We start from the raw sequence: 17,557 nt of genomic DNA, 5'->3' as shown, positions 1-17,557 counted from the left end.
TATGACGGGGGCGGGTCATCAAATTTGGCGTACATTTTTTCCTTCGCCATACAGGAGAAAAACCTGAATAACTCCCCTGCACATGCTTTAAAAAAAGGCCAAACTTCACCTGTACGTAAAGAGTTGTGACCTGAAGACCATTATACATATAGCGCCAACTAGTGGCAATAAATTGACATTTTTTAAATTTCTATTTACTGCATGAAGCCCGTTGAAGAAATCAGAAATCATTTGTCAGAAAAGCCTCAAGACGTTGATCTTGCTCTACGCCGAATATGGTGACTTTTAAGGCGAAGGCCGTGGCCTTGACGGTGCCACAAAGTCTGATTATTCAACGTGACAATAAATACAGTTGACTTAACTTGACTTAGATCATCCAAACTTCTTGAAATTTTTCATATTTGATTATAGCCAAGGGCTGAAGACATCTACGAACTTATTTTCCATTATAGTGGTAGCGCCACCTAGTGGCTGAATGAAACAGATTATTTTTTCTTTGGTGTTCTTATCTTAGCTGGTTAACCGGGTCCACCTCATCTTTGCTCTGAAGAGTGTTGAGGACTTCATAATATTAAAATACGAAATTTGTGATTTTTCGTAAAAAGCTGTTGCCATGGCAACACACAGTTCGCCAAAAAAAAACAACGCTCATTTTGAGGGTCTGAACATGCTCGAAATCTCTCGAAACTTTGCACATACATCAGGCCTGGCGAAATCACCAATATTTTTTTAATTTTTTGTGTGATTTATAAGAAATGGCTCGCTAGCGCCCCCTAGAAATATTAAAAAATTCAGCCCCGGTTGTACGTTTCTTTGAGATCTATAAAAAAATGGTGGTATATATAACAGTTCAAGGCCTACAAAAAAGTCTCTTGGAGGCATATGCTAAACAAAACAGGAAGTCGGCCATTTTGAATTAAGTTTAAAGTATGAATTTGCTCTGATTAAAATAGCTGCTGGAACTTGACCCACATGATCATTTCTTCTAAAAAACTACTGACATTTGATAAAAGTCGAATCCTGAAGACATCCGAACGTTTTAAAGTTTTAAAAAGCGGCCCCAGTTGTACGTTTCACCTACATCTGCGAAAATTAGGTAGTATATGAAACATTATGAGACCTACAAAAAAGACTCTTGGTGCCATATGGTAAACCTAAGAGGAAGTCCGCCATTTTGAATTTACTTTAACCCTTAGATGCATAAGTGGGTCAAAAATGACCCGGTGAGATTGTTTTCTTTAAATATCTTCGTCAGGAAAAATTGTTAGGATTTCATTTTCCAGGTATTCCTCAAAAAACATGTTTTTGATATAATGCCATTCACATCTTTAACTTACCTTTTATTTTATCCGAGCGACTACAAACTTTGAGTGTTTCACCTAAACATGCTAAAGATGACATTGAGTATTATTGAGTTTTTTATTTCGTTGCACGCTGTTGCCGTGGTGATGAGCAATTTGGTAAGAAATATTATGCTCTTTTTGACGGTCTAAACCAAAGCGAAAATTCCTGCACCTGTGGACAAACATCAGACCTGGCATGAACACCGACATTTTTTATGCTAATTGTCCTATGTGCAAGTACCCCGATTTGCAAGGACCCCGACTTGCAAGTACCCCAATTTGGCCAGGGTTGCGAGGGCCCGTTATAGCTGCTCGCAGCTCTACTTATTATTATTATTCTTCGTTAAAACTTGCATTTTTGAGGGACTAAAGGTGAACTAAAAACTCACCAAACTTTGCACACACATCGAGCCTGGTGAAAAATTTGATATTTTGAAGCCGGCAGACTCAAAAACGGGGTCTCCACGAGCCCCTCGATGTTTTCATCAAAGGAAAGTCCTGGTAAGTTTGACCTAGGGCTACGAAAATTGGGAGTACATCCTCAGATCTACAAAAATTCTTTGGTCTCCATGCCCGAACATGTACAGGGGTCTGCAGGGACCCCAAGAACCCCTCGATTTGTTTAATCAAATTAAGGTCCCGGGAGGTTTGACCTACGGCTACGAAACCTGGGAGGCACGTGTAGTACACCCTCAGACCTACAAAAATTCTTTGGTCTCCATGCCCGAACATGTTCAGGGGTCTGCAGGGACACCAAGAACCCCTCAATTTTGTTATCAAAGGAAAGTCCTCGTAAGTTTGACCTACAGATATGAAAACTGGGAGGCATGTGTAGCACCCCCAGACGTACAAAATGTCTTTGATAACCATGACCGAACATGTACAGGAAGTGAGTTTTGAGGATTCTCAAGTAGAACGTTAGCCCATTTGTGAACATTTACAGGGTCATACATTTGCCCCCAAGTCCGAGGTGGTTCACCCGATTGACTTTAAATTTGAGTTGTACCATCTCATCACCTGGGAAAACAATAGGAAAAAATATTTAATGTTTTCGAAACACTATATGAGGGGCTGAGCATCAAACTTTGCGTTACATAATTCCTGCTTAACGAAGGATTCTCGGTTGTATGTTTTACATCTATGAAAATTTGCTGGTATATGTAACAGCCTAAGACCTACAAAAATGTCTTTTATAGCCATGTGCTAAACCTTACAGGAAGTCAACCATTTTGAATTTCCTTGGGAATTGTTGCAACATTTTGTGACTTTCACAGTGGTCATATTTTAACGAACTCCTCCTAGAGCAGGGGTGTCAAAGTCAAATGGACGGAGGGCCAAATAAAACATTTTGTGACAAGCCGAGGGCCGGACTGATAGAATGTTAATCGAAATGTTTTTAAATGTCCGCTGATGATGTCATGCTTTATATTTCTGTAATATATTTATTTGCCTCTATGTTTGTCACGACCCTGGTTGTTGTGTTTTTATGTTCGGAGTTCATTCATTCATTCATTATCCATACCGCTCATCCTCACAAGGGTCGCGGGCGTGCTGGAGCCTATCCCAGCTGTCTTTGGGCAATAGGCGGGGGACACCCTGAACTGGTTGCCAGCCAATCGCAGGGCACACAGAGACAAACAACCACAATCACAATCACACCTAGGGGCAATTTAGAGTGTCCAATCAACTTACCATGCATGTTTTTGGAATGTGGGAGGAAACTGGAGTACCCGGAGGAAACCCACATAGGCACGGGTAGAACATGCAAACTCCACACAGGGAGGCTGGGGCCGGGATCAAACCCATGACCTCTCAACTGTGAGGCGGACTAGCTAACCAGTCGACCACCGTGCCACCCATGTTCGGAGTTACTAAATAAAAAATAAAATAAAGTATAAAACAAACTTTTGCGAGGCAGCTCGTACGTCACTTCCGCTTATGACCCGAGAAGAAGCCGCTGCCCGTCTTGTGAAACAAGATCAGTGGAATGTTTGCGTTTCTCCTGCCAAACTGGAAACAATTTTCTGGTTGATCTGCGAGATTGTATGAACTGTACATAATGTGAAGTAAATCGGAGAGGATCATATGATTGGTATGATGTCTCCAGCTGACTCTATTTTAGAGTGGCAAGGTATAAATGTGGATGCTCCTGTCAGAGAACACAGGCTCGTATTCCACTTGACACGTCTATTTACTGTGGTCTGCAACAACACAGACAAAGAAAAACCTAGCAACATCATCCAATGCATATCCATTAGTTAACAATATGCTAAACATTACAATTCTAAACAGCCAAACAATACTGTACATACAATACACATTCACACGTTTCATCACTAGAATAGAAAGCATACTAGCCAAAATAACTAACTAATGTTCGTCAACGTGACATCACTCATGAGAACATATCTAGGCTATTATGTACAGCAGGTACCTGACATGAACCTAAATGATTAAACTCACCTTTTAACATTTACACACAACAGCAAACGTGGTGAAACACGGGAAATCTGCAACTACTGAGTTTGCTGGCACGAAGAAACTACTAGCTAGCTGTGTCGAAGAAGGAGAAAGAAAATAAACCACGTCTCTTATATCAACACTTAGCGCTCGAGTAGCATTCAATGCCTGCTCACAGTGTGGGACATGTCAGTACTACATTGAAACTCAATGAATTTATCAAATGCCAACAATTACTTATAGTAAAACAACGTGAGCTTTCTAACACAAAGTATTTCTTAATAAAGCGTGTTTTACTCCAAATAACTTCATCACAATCCGATTCTGAAAGCCACGAAAAGTGACGTGAAGTCTTAAATCGGCACGTAGACGATCGAAGGAACGATCCTCGCAAAAGTAGCGGTAATGTTCGTTATAACAACAGCCAGGGGGTGGCAAACATAGATGCAAAGAAATATGTTACAGAAATAGTGTAACGAATTGGGTTATCTGTGTTGTGGTCGAATTTGTGTCTTGCCAAGTTGTGTTGTTTCCGAGGTTAATGAATGCATCGAGCAGCTCGCTTGATGGGAGGGCATGCGAGCGAGAGTAGCGGAGGACGAAGAGGAGAACTTGACTGAACGGTTGTCGTACTGTATTGGCGTCGGCTGCGGCCCACAGTAGCCGGTTGGACTAATAAAATGTGATAGTTAAATTACGTCGGTGTTCTTGGAAGACGCTACAATATATTTTAAAATGTGACGTCATCAGCGGGCACGAAGTGATCGGTCACTTCTGCTACCCTCACCGGGGTCGGATCTAATAATAAAGCAATATCATCCCAGGGGCCGTAGAAAACCTCATCCGGCCCGCGGGCCTTGACTTTGACCTATGTGTCCTAGAGCATTTATCTGATCGTCTTCAAACTTTGCATGCTTCACCTAAAGATGTTTAAGATGAAAAGTTATTGAAATCTTTTTATTTCATTGTCCAGGAAGTGAGTAATGAGTATGTGAAAGTACAACTTTGGACCATTTGTGCACATTTACAGGGGGACATTTGCCCCCAAGTCCGAGATGGTTCACCCGATTGACTTCAAATTTGGGTTGTACCATCTCGTCACGTTGGAAAACAATAGGGAAAAATATTTTACGTTCTCAAAACACTAGTTGACGGGGGCTGAGCATCAAACTTTGCGTTTCATAATTACTTTTTAACGAAGGATTCTGGGTTGTACGTTTCACCTACATCTATGAAAATTTGGTGGTATATCTAACAGCCTAAGACTTACAAAAACGTCTTTTGTAGCCATGTGTTACGTCTTTTGTAGCCATGTGCTAAACCTAACAGGAAGTCAACCATTTTGAATTTACTCTAGAATTGTCGCAACTTTTTGGGATTTTCATCGTGGTCATATTTCAACGAACTCCTCCTAGAGCATTTATCCGATCGTCTTAAAACTTTGTATGCTTCATCTAAAGATGTTTCAGATGAAAAGTTATTTAAATCTTTTTACTTCATTGTTCGATGTAATAGTGGCGATGCGCTGTATATCATGAAAACTTATGCTGTTTTGGAGAGTCTAAACCTTGGCGAAAACTCATGCAACTTTGCACACACATCAGACCTTCCATGAAAATAAATAATTGAGAGATTTCTTGTGCTTTTTTCCCTAAAAAAGCTTGACAGCGCCACCTAACTGTTTACCAAGCATTCCTGATTCCATGTACAGCTGTGAAAACTGGAAGGCATATGTAACAGACCAAGATTTTAAACAACGTTTTTTAGAGTCATGTGCAAATTTAACAGGAAGTCCCCCATTTTGACTTTATTTGAAATTTTGCACCAAGTTTTGCCTTTTATAGAGGTCATATTTGAACTTACTCCTGCTAGAGAATTTATCCGATTGTTGCCAAACTTCCTGTGGTTCATCTACATATTTTTATGATGAAAATTTATTGAAAACTTTAAATTTCATCGCATGCTATTGCCACGGCGATGCAATGATTATGAAGAAAAATGATGCCGTTTTTGAGTGTCTAAATTTGTGCGAAAACTCGTGAAGATTTTGCACACACATCAGACATACCATAAAAATAAAAACTGTAGAGATTTCAAGTGCTTGTTTAAAAAAATGTCTCTATACATATTTAAGGAAGCATTCACGGTTCTACATTTTACCTAGGTCTGTGATTATTTGGAGACATCTGTAACAGCCCAAGACCTACAAAAAAGTATCTTATAGCCATAGGCTAAATCTTACAGTAGGTCCGCCATTTTTACTTAATTTTGGAATAGGCCGACATTTATGGCCTTTTTGTAAAGGTCATATTTTAACAAACTCAAAGAGATTTTATCCGATCGTCTACAAACTTTAGGTGTTTCGCCTAAACATGCTAAAGATGAAAAGTTATTGCAAGTTTTTTATTACTTTGCACGCTGTTGCCGTGGTGATGAGCCATTTGCTAAGACAAATTATGCCATTTTTGACAATCTAAACCCAGGCAATAACTCATGCACATTTGGACATACATCAGACCAGGCATAAACACAGACAATTTTTATGCTTATTGTCCTGAGTGCAAGTACCCCGATTTGCAAGTTCCCCCTATTTGGCCAGGGTTGCGAAGGCCCGTTATAGCTGCTCGCAGCTGTAGTTATTATTATTCTCAGTCAAGGTTCACATTTTTGGGGGACTAAACGTGAACGAAAACTCACCAAACTTTGCACACATATCGGGCCTGATGAAAAATTTGATATTTTGAAGTCGCAATACTTGAGTACTCAAAAACGGGGTCTGCAGGCCCCCCAAGAACCCCTCAATTTTGTCATCAAAGGAAACTCCTGGTAAGTTTGACCTTCGCTTACGAAACCCGGGAGGCACGTGTAGCACCCTCAGACCTACAAAAATTCTTTGGTCCCCATGCCCGAACATGTACAGGGGTCTGCAGGGACCCCAAGAACCTCTCGACTTTGTTATCAAAGGAAAGTCCTGGTAAGTTTGACCAACGGCTATGGAAACTGGGAGGCATGTTTAGACCCCCAGACATACAAAAAGTATTTTATACCCATGCCCGAACATGTACAGGAAGTGAGTTATGAGGATTCTCAAGTAGAACGTTAGCCCATTTGTGAACATTTACAGGGGTCATACATTTGCCCCCAAGTCCGAGATGGTTCACCCGATTGACTTTAAATTTGCGTTGTACCATTTCATCACGTGGGACAACAATAGGGAATATATTTTACGTTTTCAAAACACTATATGACGGAGCTGAGCATCAAACTTTTCGTTTTGCCTACATCTATAAAAATGTGCTACATTTAACAGCCTAAGACCTACAAAAATGTCTTTTTTAGCCATGTGCTGAACCTTACAGGAAGTCAACCATTTTGAATATCCTTTAGAATTGTCGCAACTTTTGGGGATTTTCATAGTGGTCATATTTTAACGAACTGCTAGAGCATTTATCTGATCGTCTTCAAACTTTGCATGCTTCATCTAAAGATGTTTAAGATAAAAAGTTATTGAAATCTTTCTATTTCGTTTTCCAGAAAGTGAGTGTTGAATATTTGAAAGTACAACTTTGGACCATTTGTGCACATTTACCGGGGTCATACATTTGCCCCCAAGTCTGAGATGGTTCACCCGATTGACTTCAAATTTGGGTTGTACCAACAACCGTCGTGTTTTGGAATGCCATAAGCGAGGTGGCTGATAGCTGTTCATGCACAGCTTCAAACCCACTCTGTGTCCAATTGCCCAATTTTTGTAAGTTGCAATGGATGTAGTTGATCCTGTCTACGTTCTTGCTGTGTTTTTTACACCACCAACAAAGGAAGGACTCAAATCCTGCTGTTATCTGATTCACTAATAATTTGTACGCACTCTGAACCCCACGGGGAACACCAATGGCATCAATGCATGTTGGATCATCTTGGTTTTGCCAATTCGCTGCTCTTTTCTGATGCTGCCAATGTTCTGCCATGGCAGTGGATAATTTAGTTGTTAACTCTTGTACAGGCTTGGGATGTACAGACACAGGTAATAACAAAGTCACTAGGGCACAAACATCTTGTTACATTCATTGGTAACATTTTTTCAAACAGTCGAGCATCTCCGCATCACCACCAGCTGTCCCCTCTTGGCTGCAACCATCTTTCTATCTTCAAGAGGGAGAGGTTACCAGCACTTCACCTCTCTATGCTGTGCAACTAAAAGTGTTCTCTTCCTGTGCTTGATCAAGTGTGTATGGCGCACACTGCTCTTGTGCCAGTTCCCTCTCCTGACCCCTCAGGAAAGGCAGGGGAAGGACAGCCCACCTTTGTTCAGATTGCATCCCACCCTGCTGTCGATGTAAGAGGGAGCCTGGATAGTTAGTGATGCTGTGCGATGGCCAGGACTTGTGACTCCACAACCCCAAAACAGCTGGGGGAGTCTGTTGGAGTTGTTGGTTGCTATAGGGTCACCAGGGCGCACGCCCAATTATCAATTCACAAAAACAACTCACTGCGTGTTTGTTTTATCTATCAAGAAGGCATCCAATATGTAAATAATAATTATAATAAAGACTCACACAAATCGATTGAATTTTTTCATCAGTTTTCTCTACCATCTCTGAAGTTCAGGAATCATACAGGAAGCAGATCTGGGCAGCTTTTCCATCCTCGCGAATGCTCTCACCTGAGACAGGCGAGGGCAGAAAAGGAGCGCGGTCAAACATGCAGCCCTCACATTTATACTGTCTTCAAAATCTAAACATAATGTGGGTTGGTCTCCTCCCTGGCTGGTCCTGCCTATGGGGCTGATCTTCACCAGCTGGTCCCGTGCTCGCATCAGGGCACGCTAACTTTGAACCGATTATGCGATGTGTAATTCCCAATTTGGTTTTTGGTTAACCTGTTGGCTAATATAAAGCCTTCCTATTGCGGCCTGGACCAACACTTGGGGTTTCACAAGGTCTGATGGGAGGCCGGCCTTCTTGCAGGGGTGGAGATTCATTTGGAAGATTCCTCTGGCATTTGATTAGACACTTTCACATCCTTGTCGTAAAGCGTTTTCCTCATATAGTTACTGAAGTCAATGTCTTCCATTTGCCCAGGACCTAATGGGTTATTTATAATGGGTAACACAAATGGTCTTCCATACGAATTTCAAACGGACGGTCTTTTGTTTTTCGCTCTCTCTTTTTTTTCTTGCAGTGCAGCTAGTTCTTTTCACCAGTCATGCACTTTAACTGGATAACCAAAATTTTGTCCTGCTATTCAACAATATTTACAAAATGACTTCCATTATCATTCCAAATCATTTGTGGTATGCTGTAATGATATATTTACACAATGTCTTTGCCACAGTAATAGCACAATTTCAACCCATCCATCCGTTATCTATACCGCTTATCCTCACAAGGGTCGCGGGCATGCTGGAGCCTATCCCAGCAGTCTTCGGGCAGTAGGCGGGGGACACCCTGAATCGGGTGCCAGCCAATCGCAGGGCACAAAGAGACAAACATCCACACTCACAATCACACCTAGGGGCAATTTAGAGTGTCCAATCAACTTACCATGCATGTTTTTGGAATGTGGGAGGAAACCGGAGTACCCGGAGAAAACTCACACAGGCACGGGGAGAACATGCAAACTCCACACAGGGAGGCCGGAGCCGGGATCGAACCCACGACCTCTGAACTGTGAGGCGGACGTGCTAACCAGTCGAGCACCGTGCCGCCACAATTTCAACCCATTTTGAAAAAATTAATTAGCATTAGGCAATATTAGTATTGTCCTATCTTGTTCAATCGAAGAATAAAATCCAACCTAAAAGATACTGTGCTTGTATGTGTGACTTGTATGAAATGCACTAAGTAGCATTTCCATATGAATTATGGTTTATACAAGTCACATGCTCGACATCAATATGCAGTAAATTGATGTTCCACAATCCATACCATGCTTGCCCCCTGAAGAGACGTGACAAGGCCCACGACTCTTAATTGATCCCCACGTAAACATGCCTTATGGAAGGATGTAGTCACCTTCCTTACTACATATGATTCGACATTTCCTATTACCCAGTTGTTTTCCCTAAAGGTTCACTCAGTATTTTTATTAGTCTGCCTGTAATGTGTCGTCGAGTGGTGTGTTATCTGGTATTTGGTCTACGGAAAGTGTGCCATAAATGCCAACAGTTTCTCCTTTTGTGTGTGTGTGTTTATTCTTATTACTGTACGAGAAAAATGTGTCACTTTTATCACTGATTTTACTGTTAGCTTTCCCCATTCTTTTGATGTAGAGTCAGTTTTAGGACACCTAGGGTGCCTACACTGACTTTTACCTTAAAACAGGGTGACAATCAACACAGTATGTGGCAATCCTCAAGCTTCTAGCACAAGTGGCGGAAGACTATTGCGTCCACACAAAAATGTCACTTACAATCCTGTTTATATCCACTCACAAAGTTTACACAGTCACACTTTTATATATTTTCATACATAAAAATGCAACTCAAAGTGCTGTAAAACATCCAAAGCAAAACATAAAAAGATCCGTTGACGCCATCCCTCCCAACAAACCCAAGACAGATATCCACTAGTACATCAGCACTCACTCACAAACACCCACACAAAGTGCACAACTTGATAAAATGTGTTAAAAAGACATGAGAAGGCACAGAGAAACCATATGAAGGAAAGGGTACCCAAGGGGAGCTCAACCGCGCTGAGGGGAATGACAGCCCACGGCCACTGGGGCGCCACAACCACAGAGACCCCCAGCCCAAATTAGACAGACGGACCCCACACAAAGTGTAGAGGCCGCCGGCCACCCAGACCCAAGGAGTCCCAGCGATGACAGCCCCCGCGGGATTGGCAGCCACCCCTCCCCCAATGCGTGTGAGCCATTATCATACAAATGTGGAAGCAAAGCACACCAAGCAAGTTGGGCCTCGATATGGAAAATGCTAAAGCTAAACCCACAAGCTAATAAAGCTAACAAGCCTAATCATGAAAAATCTAAAACATGAATCATGATAGACATTATTATTCTTACACATCTAAACATGTTTAAGATGAAAAATTATTGAAAGCTTTTAATTGAATCGCACAGAGTACCCATGGCAATGCAATGTTTACAAAGAAAAATGATGCTGTTTTTGAGTGTCTTAACCTGGGCAAAAACTCATGAAACTTTTCACACACGTTAGACCTGGCATGAAAATAAATATTTTAGATATTTCTTGTGCTATTTTCCAAAAATAGAGCCCCCAACAAATTTTTAACTAAGCGTTCAAAGGTTCCACGTTTCACGCAGATTTATGAAAATTTGGAGGCATATGAAACAGCCCAAGACATACAAAGATGTCTTTTGTAGTCATGAGCTAAATCGAAGACAAAGTCGACCATTTTGGCTGTATTTTGAAGGTCTGCATCTATATTGGCCTTTTATAGTCCATATTTTAACGAACTCCTCCTAGAGATTTTATCCGATCGTTTTCAAATGTTCGGTGTTTCATCTAGACATGTTTAAGATGAAAAGTTATTGAAACTTTTTATTTCATCGCACGCTGATGCCACAGCGATGCACTGTTCATAAAGAAAAATGATGCATGTTTTTGAGGGTCTAAATCTGGGCGAAAACTCGTGAAACTTTGCACACACATTAGACCTGGCATAAAAAAAAACTGTAGAGATTTCATGTGCTTGTTTAAAAAAATGTCTCTATAGATCCCCCTACACATATTTAAGGAAGCATTCATGGTTCTACATTTTTCTACCTTTTACCTAGATATGTGACAGTTTGGAGACATCTGTAACAGCCCACGACCTATAAAAAAGTATTTTATAGCCATAGGCTAAATCTTACAGGAAGTCCGCCATTTTGACTTTATTTTGGAATATGTCCAATTTTTTGCCCTTTTGTAGAGGTTTTATTTCATTTAACAAACTCCGGCTGTCCACGCCGTGAGATCGGGAAAGATGACCGCAGAAGACTACTTCATCTTAAACCGCTGCTGAGCTCGCGCATGTTTCAAGATATCCACAACATTAGCAGCGTAATGCAAACGTGCAATAATGTGACGAGGACGTTCACCAGGCTTCGGCTTTGACTGTGGAGATCGATGCGCGCGGTCCACGATAGGTTCTTTATCCAAAGAGAGAGCGTCTTTCAGGAGCGCAGAAACTGTTGTTGCATTGATCACATGCTCCTCGGACAAACCCACAATGCGTATTTTGTTACGGCGAGACCTCGCCTCCAAATCTTCACATTTCTTGTCAAGAGCATGCAGTTGCGAGGAAAGTTTGTCCACTGTGTTCTTGAGAGAAGCCACATTGTCAGTGCACGTAGACAGCGGGCCCTCCATGTCAATCACAGCGCGCCCACCTCTGACTGGATCGCCGCCATTTTATTATTTAGCTCCGATTTAAAAATTTGAAGCTCGGGCTTTATCTGGGTCAAGTTGCTCATCTCATCACGCAAGGCAGCAAGCAGTTCGGCTTTAAAGTCCGCAGAAATCACACTTGAGGCAGCAGAGGTTCCCTCCGGTGACGGTGGCGCGCCAACAGTCGCCTTGCGCGGAGAGGCGGCTGCGCTACTCTGCGACGAGGTTACAGTCTCTGGAGCAGGCCTCATTTGCGCGGCTGCCGAATTGCCCATATTCTTCGGCCGTGTAGGCATTATAACAGCAACTGCGGTCTCTGACGACTTGCAAAGCCAAAATGAAATTCTAGAAGGGCGCAAAAGGTTCGTGAGTATGCCCGAATGTTACCACTTTGCAGGAGCTCCCGTGCACACGTCTCACTCCATAAGTCGCTAAACCGGAAGTCCCCTGTGTCCACATATCTGGCTGGTAGCGAATTGCACTAACCCCAATATTTGTGAGTGACACCAAGATTTCATGTTGAAACCTTCCTAGCCTACAAATAAAATTGTGCATTAGAGTTCGTAGTACCGCTTGCAAAGTGTTCATTCGTACAGAGACAAACATCTTAGTCGCACTAGTCCATCAAGATCTTCTTAAGAGCACCCGCAATGTGTCATTGTAGGCCACCTGTAGCCTGTACATACTGGCTCTTTTGTATTGAGTCCATAGGTGGGCTGTATACAGAGTAGAGGTAAGATCGGGCCTAAAAAATCCAGCCCGACCCAACCCGTATTAAAGCCCGACCCAGCCCGCGCCCGACTAATTAACATGATTTGCAAGCCCGAGCCCAAAGCAAACCCGAAATTTTGGCATTCACGTGCTCTGGCTCTGTCATGTGCGCAAAGCGCGCTCTGGCTCTACGGCTCCTGTTTCGTAGTTAAATAGCAATTACCTTACAGCGCCTTCTCTGTTTTATCCAAATTATTTATCTTATAACAAGTATTCCTTAGTTTAATATCCACACATCGTTTTAGTATACATTTTTATAAACATATTTATTATTTTTAAAAAGTCAGCGAGAGAGAAGCCTGGCCTGACCTGACCCGACCCGAACGTAATGATTGACATTTTAGACCAACCCGGCCTGAAATTCGGGTCAGGTTGGATACCCCCTTTATGCTCATGAGCGAAATGAAGCCAATGCTTCCCAGCTGTACAAAAATCTTTCTGGGTCAGCGCGCAGTCAAACTGTTGAGCAGCAACTGAAAGACAAGATTAAAATAAATAAATAACCAGCAGTCAGCAAGTTAAAACACTTGACTGGAAAGTGCAAACGACAAGCCTGGCTCCATCAAAGCACCTCTAAAAATACTTATCTTATAGCTTGCAATTTTACGATCACCTGGTTCTAGTCTCATTTTCTTGGTAAGATTTGCAAGATTTGAAATATGCATTTCAACTCATCCCCCTCTAAACGCATCCTACTCCATCCAGTGATTCGACTAATTCTACACGCCCACAAACATGAACGCGCTTGCCTGTCACACGTCACAGCGCAGGAAATGAGACTAGATCATTAACTTCTGAAGTATATTTATATATTGAGGTAATAAAAAAAATTGGTAAATGTGAACACTTCATTTTAATATATTGGCCAGTTTTTGTGGGATTTACATCTCATGCTTTTGCATCGGTGGCCGTGGAGATTTTTAAGATAAATGGACTGCCGGGAGGCACGAGGAGGAATGATTTTACGCCACAAAAGAAACAATTTCAGAGCATTGTGCTTAAAAACAACTATGTTGTCATTTTATGTAGTTTACTTGTGAGATAACTCACCAAACAGTCTTGAATCTTTGTCTCTTTGAACGCCTTCTTGCCGCTGCAACGATGCCATTTCTTTCAGATCAAACTTTTGGTAGTTTCCGTCTAGAGAGAAGAACAAAGGCTGTAACATTTATAAAAATGGCAACTAGTGTTTAAATTAGTCTAGAAAGACATTTCATTGTCGAGGCAAATTAGAGAAAAACATGACATACCATTTGTTGTATGTTGTGGGGCACCATGTGGGTTGTAATACTGCATCGCACTGTATTCCAATATCCCTATGGAAACAAAATCCTCAAAAGTTAGGGAGTAGCAACAAATTCTGAGATTGTTGTCGTGTATCTCGGGATCCTGAACACAAAATCTGGATTGTAAGCCATACAATGCCAAAAAATACTACTCCTGTGTCCCTGTCACCAACTTTATGTAGTGAAAGAGTACAGCGAGACTATGGTATAATACCAGGGAATGCGATTGCTCGTTGCTGGGTCTCTCGCTGCGGATTATGCCACTGTGGAGTCTGCAGATGATTTCCATTCAGCTAGTTTAACATATTGCTCTGAGTCAGGGATAAAATAGTATGCAATGTGGCATCAAAATTTTCACTTTCAAATGGCAAAGATAATATGACAAAATATACATACAATAAAGATGTTTAACATGCCAGAATATTATGTTTTGTGACTGCTGCCTGACTGACTCACCGACTGGATGGAGAGTGCCGGTAGGCACCAGAAACCAGAACTACAACGGGGCAATTGGAAAACAAGTTGTGACTCAAACATGATACAGACTGCTCCATCTAAAAGCATGACGCATTCATGTTTAGTATACCATTCCTTCCATGTTGTGGAGTCTTGGGAGTTTTCCAGTGTGGTGTACCAGAAATTCATGCACATAAAATACTGTTTTTTGCAGTATGCATGATGCCATCTACCTCCTGAAGGGTTTTATTATTAGTTTGTGAAGACATATACATGTATGGCTAGCGAAGGGTTTTATTATTAGTTTGTGAAGATATATAAATGTATGTTAACCATTTATTAATGATTCAAAGTTGTATTACAAATGAGTAGAAGTAGAGCTGTTTCAAGGTTGCAGTATCAGGGGAGCGGATGTATCAGAGGAACACAATGTGTGGGAGGTTTGATGGTACCAGGTGCCGCCAGTGAAAAACAGGGAGACAAAGGCGGGGGCCACAGTTTCTCTGAAGGCCCCGGCCTCTTGGAATGCAGATAACTTGGTGTTTTCAGGAGCTACAACCCAGCGAGTCATGTGCACAAGAAAAGGCGTCATCTGAGACGGCGGAGAAAAGAGAACCAATCAGCATCTGAAGAAATATATTGCAGATACCATGTAACTAATGAAATGATAGTGGCTAGTGTTTTTGGTGTGTTTAATTTGCATATTGTTTTCTATAACTGTTCGGGGCAACTCGGGTGTGGTGTCGCTCTCTGATGGCCACAGGAGCGCACAGATCTGTATTGAGAGGGAACCGAGCCCCCGATGCTGTATTAGCTTTTGCTTTTAGGAATAAAATCTCGGTGATTCGGCTGATTGGCTTTCTGGTCTTCTCTCTTACGGAACGAGCACGCATAATTGTTAGGTAAGGTGAAGCTAAGGTTAATGTCGGTTCAAATAATAAATATATGGTAAATAATTTGGAGTCAGATAATTAGGGTAAGTATCGTGATTTAGACCTTAAACCTAACAATTTTCTGGTGACCCCGACGTGATCCTAAGGGAGAATTTCGGCGGACTTCAGGACACCAATCGGAGTCTGGGACTCTGTCTCCAAGGTCTGGGACCTTTTGTTGAATTGTGTGACGTGCTGACAGCTGGCCATTGGTGTGACACATCTTTTCTCGCGAGATCAACGGAAAGGTAAGCAGAATACCTATTGTCTATTCAAAATTCTGCATATTGGCTGATTTATAAATCTGAGGGAAGTGTTGTGTCAACTGTTGGTTTGTCATATTATACGGTAGTGAAGTCTGCGACTTACGTATAATATTTGTGATAGGATTATATGGTAGTGAAGTCTGGGACTTACGTAAAACCTTTGTGATAAAAGTGTATGATAGTGAAGTCTGGGACTTGCATACACTGTGTTGAATAGGTCAGGGACCTAATGCTTCGTCCTTGGTGGACAACTACAGTGACGACTGTAGTTAAATAACTGGAGTATAGTGAGATCTCCGGGAGAAGTGAGGCCTCCCAAAAATAAATTGGTGAATACGTAATCCTTCTGTGAGAGAGTCGATTGCTAACATTGATCCAAAATGAGTGACAAAGGGGTAAAGAATGAATGTGATGTTGAAAGTGATAGGGACGGGAATGAATGGGATGAAATAGAAGGAATGTATGCTGAATTGGAAGCGCAAATATTGAGTGGAATTGAATGTAACAAAGTTAAAAGAGAAAGAATAAAATACCGTCGTGCATTTGCTAACTTGCAGACAGATAAATTGTTTAGTGGTTTTTCTGCCCCCTGGGATTTGGAACGTTTGGCCAAACAATTACGCAAAAAGGAAACGGAGATCAAAAACGAAAAGGAAAAATTGGAAATATTGAAGGGAGATGCAGGGTGGCGTAAAAAATCTAAGATAGAAAAACAAATTGGAGAAAAAAAAGGAGTTTAGGCGAGTTGTCCATAATTTGGGCATCACAGCGACAGCACTTTGTATTGTCAAGACAAATAAAGATGTACCAAAAGCTGACATAGACAAAGGAAACACTGATGGCGTTAAAGCCTCAGTGTCGAAGGAGGAGGAAGTAAAAGCGGCAAGCATTTACCCCTCTTTGGAGTCTGAGCCAAGCGCCCCACTCATGCAGGTTACTCACACTCAACCCCCACCATATGGCGATGCGGGAATGATGGCTCCTGTGGTGACATTGGGTGGCCGTGTGGTGATGGACATTGATGGTGAGAGTGAGCGGGCAGACACTAGTGTGGTTCAATTGATAGAGCAGGCACTGAACAGAGAAAAGAGACGTGTGTTTGCAGGACATGAGGCGGAAAGAAGTAGTGTAATTACGTCTACGCCATCCGCCTCGAAACACATGACTCAGTAATAGGAAGTCGAGAAAGAGGTGACAAGGTACCAGAAAGTGTATTGTTGAGAAGTCAAGATAATGATTGGGAGAGTAAGTATGAGGATGTTGGTGGAACGTTGAGACAGCAAGAGAACATCATGTTGAAATTGGTGACTGGCCAGGGGTGTCAGGGGAACTCAGCGGCCAGAAGAAAGGACAAGCTGAGACAAGAAGACGCAGATAGTGAGAATGAGGAAGATACACAGATAGCGCAGCAGAGACAGATGCTGAAGGAAGTCAATAGAAGTGAGAAGAGAAGAGAAACAGGGAAAGATGATGACAGGGTGGCTGTGTGTGGCTATGATTTAAGAGGGAAAAAGCATCAGATGGTAAAAAAAGAAAAGGGTGAGGTCATGTGTCCTATGGTAACTACGGCAAGGGGTGTTCATTATGAGCCTGTGGTGTTACGTGATTTAACGGCAATGATGGAAAAAATGCCCCCACTCCACAAAGGAGGAAAGGCATGGTTGTCTAAATTTTTGGCACTCATGAG

At 41.9% G+C, this 17,557-nt stretch overlaps 1 protein-coding gene across 1 annotated transcript in view; it reads right to left on the bottom strand.

The window, feature by feature from the left end:
• The window catches only part of LOC147152401 (uncharacterized), a 46,582-nt gene extending 31,018 nt beyond the window's left edge, over positions 1-15,564 (bottom strand). The window contains 2 exon segments of the mRNA XM_086024177.1: positions 13,981-14,070; positions 14,181-15,564. The gene's annotated coding sequence lies outside the window, so the exon portion shown is untranslated.
• Positions 15,565-17,557: the final 1,993 nt, after the last annotated feature.

The sequence above is a fragment of the Filicampus tigris genome, chromosome 2, assembly GCF_054856515.1.
Source record: "Filicampus tigris isolate MCC_2025a chromosome 2, RoL_Ftig_1.0, whole genome shotgun sequence".
In the NCBI taxonomy this organism is placed as follows: domain Eukaryota; kingdom Metazoa; phylum Chordata; class Actinopteri; order Syngnathiformes; family Syngnathidae; genus Filicampus; species Filicampus tigris.
The sequence above is the reverse complement of the archived record's forward strand: the minus strand, read 5'-3'. Positions and strand labels throughout refer to the sequence as shown.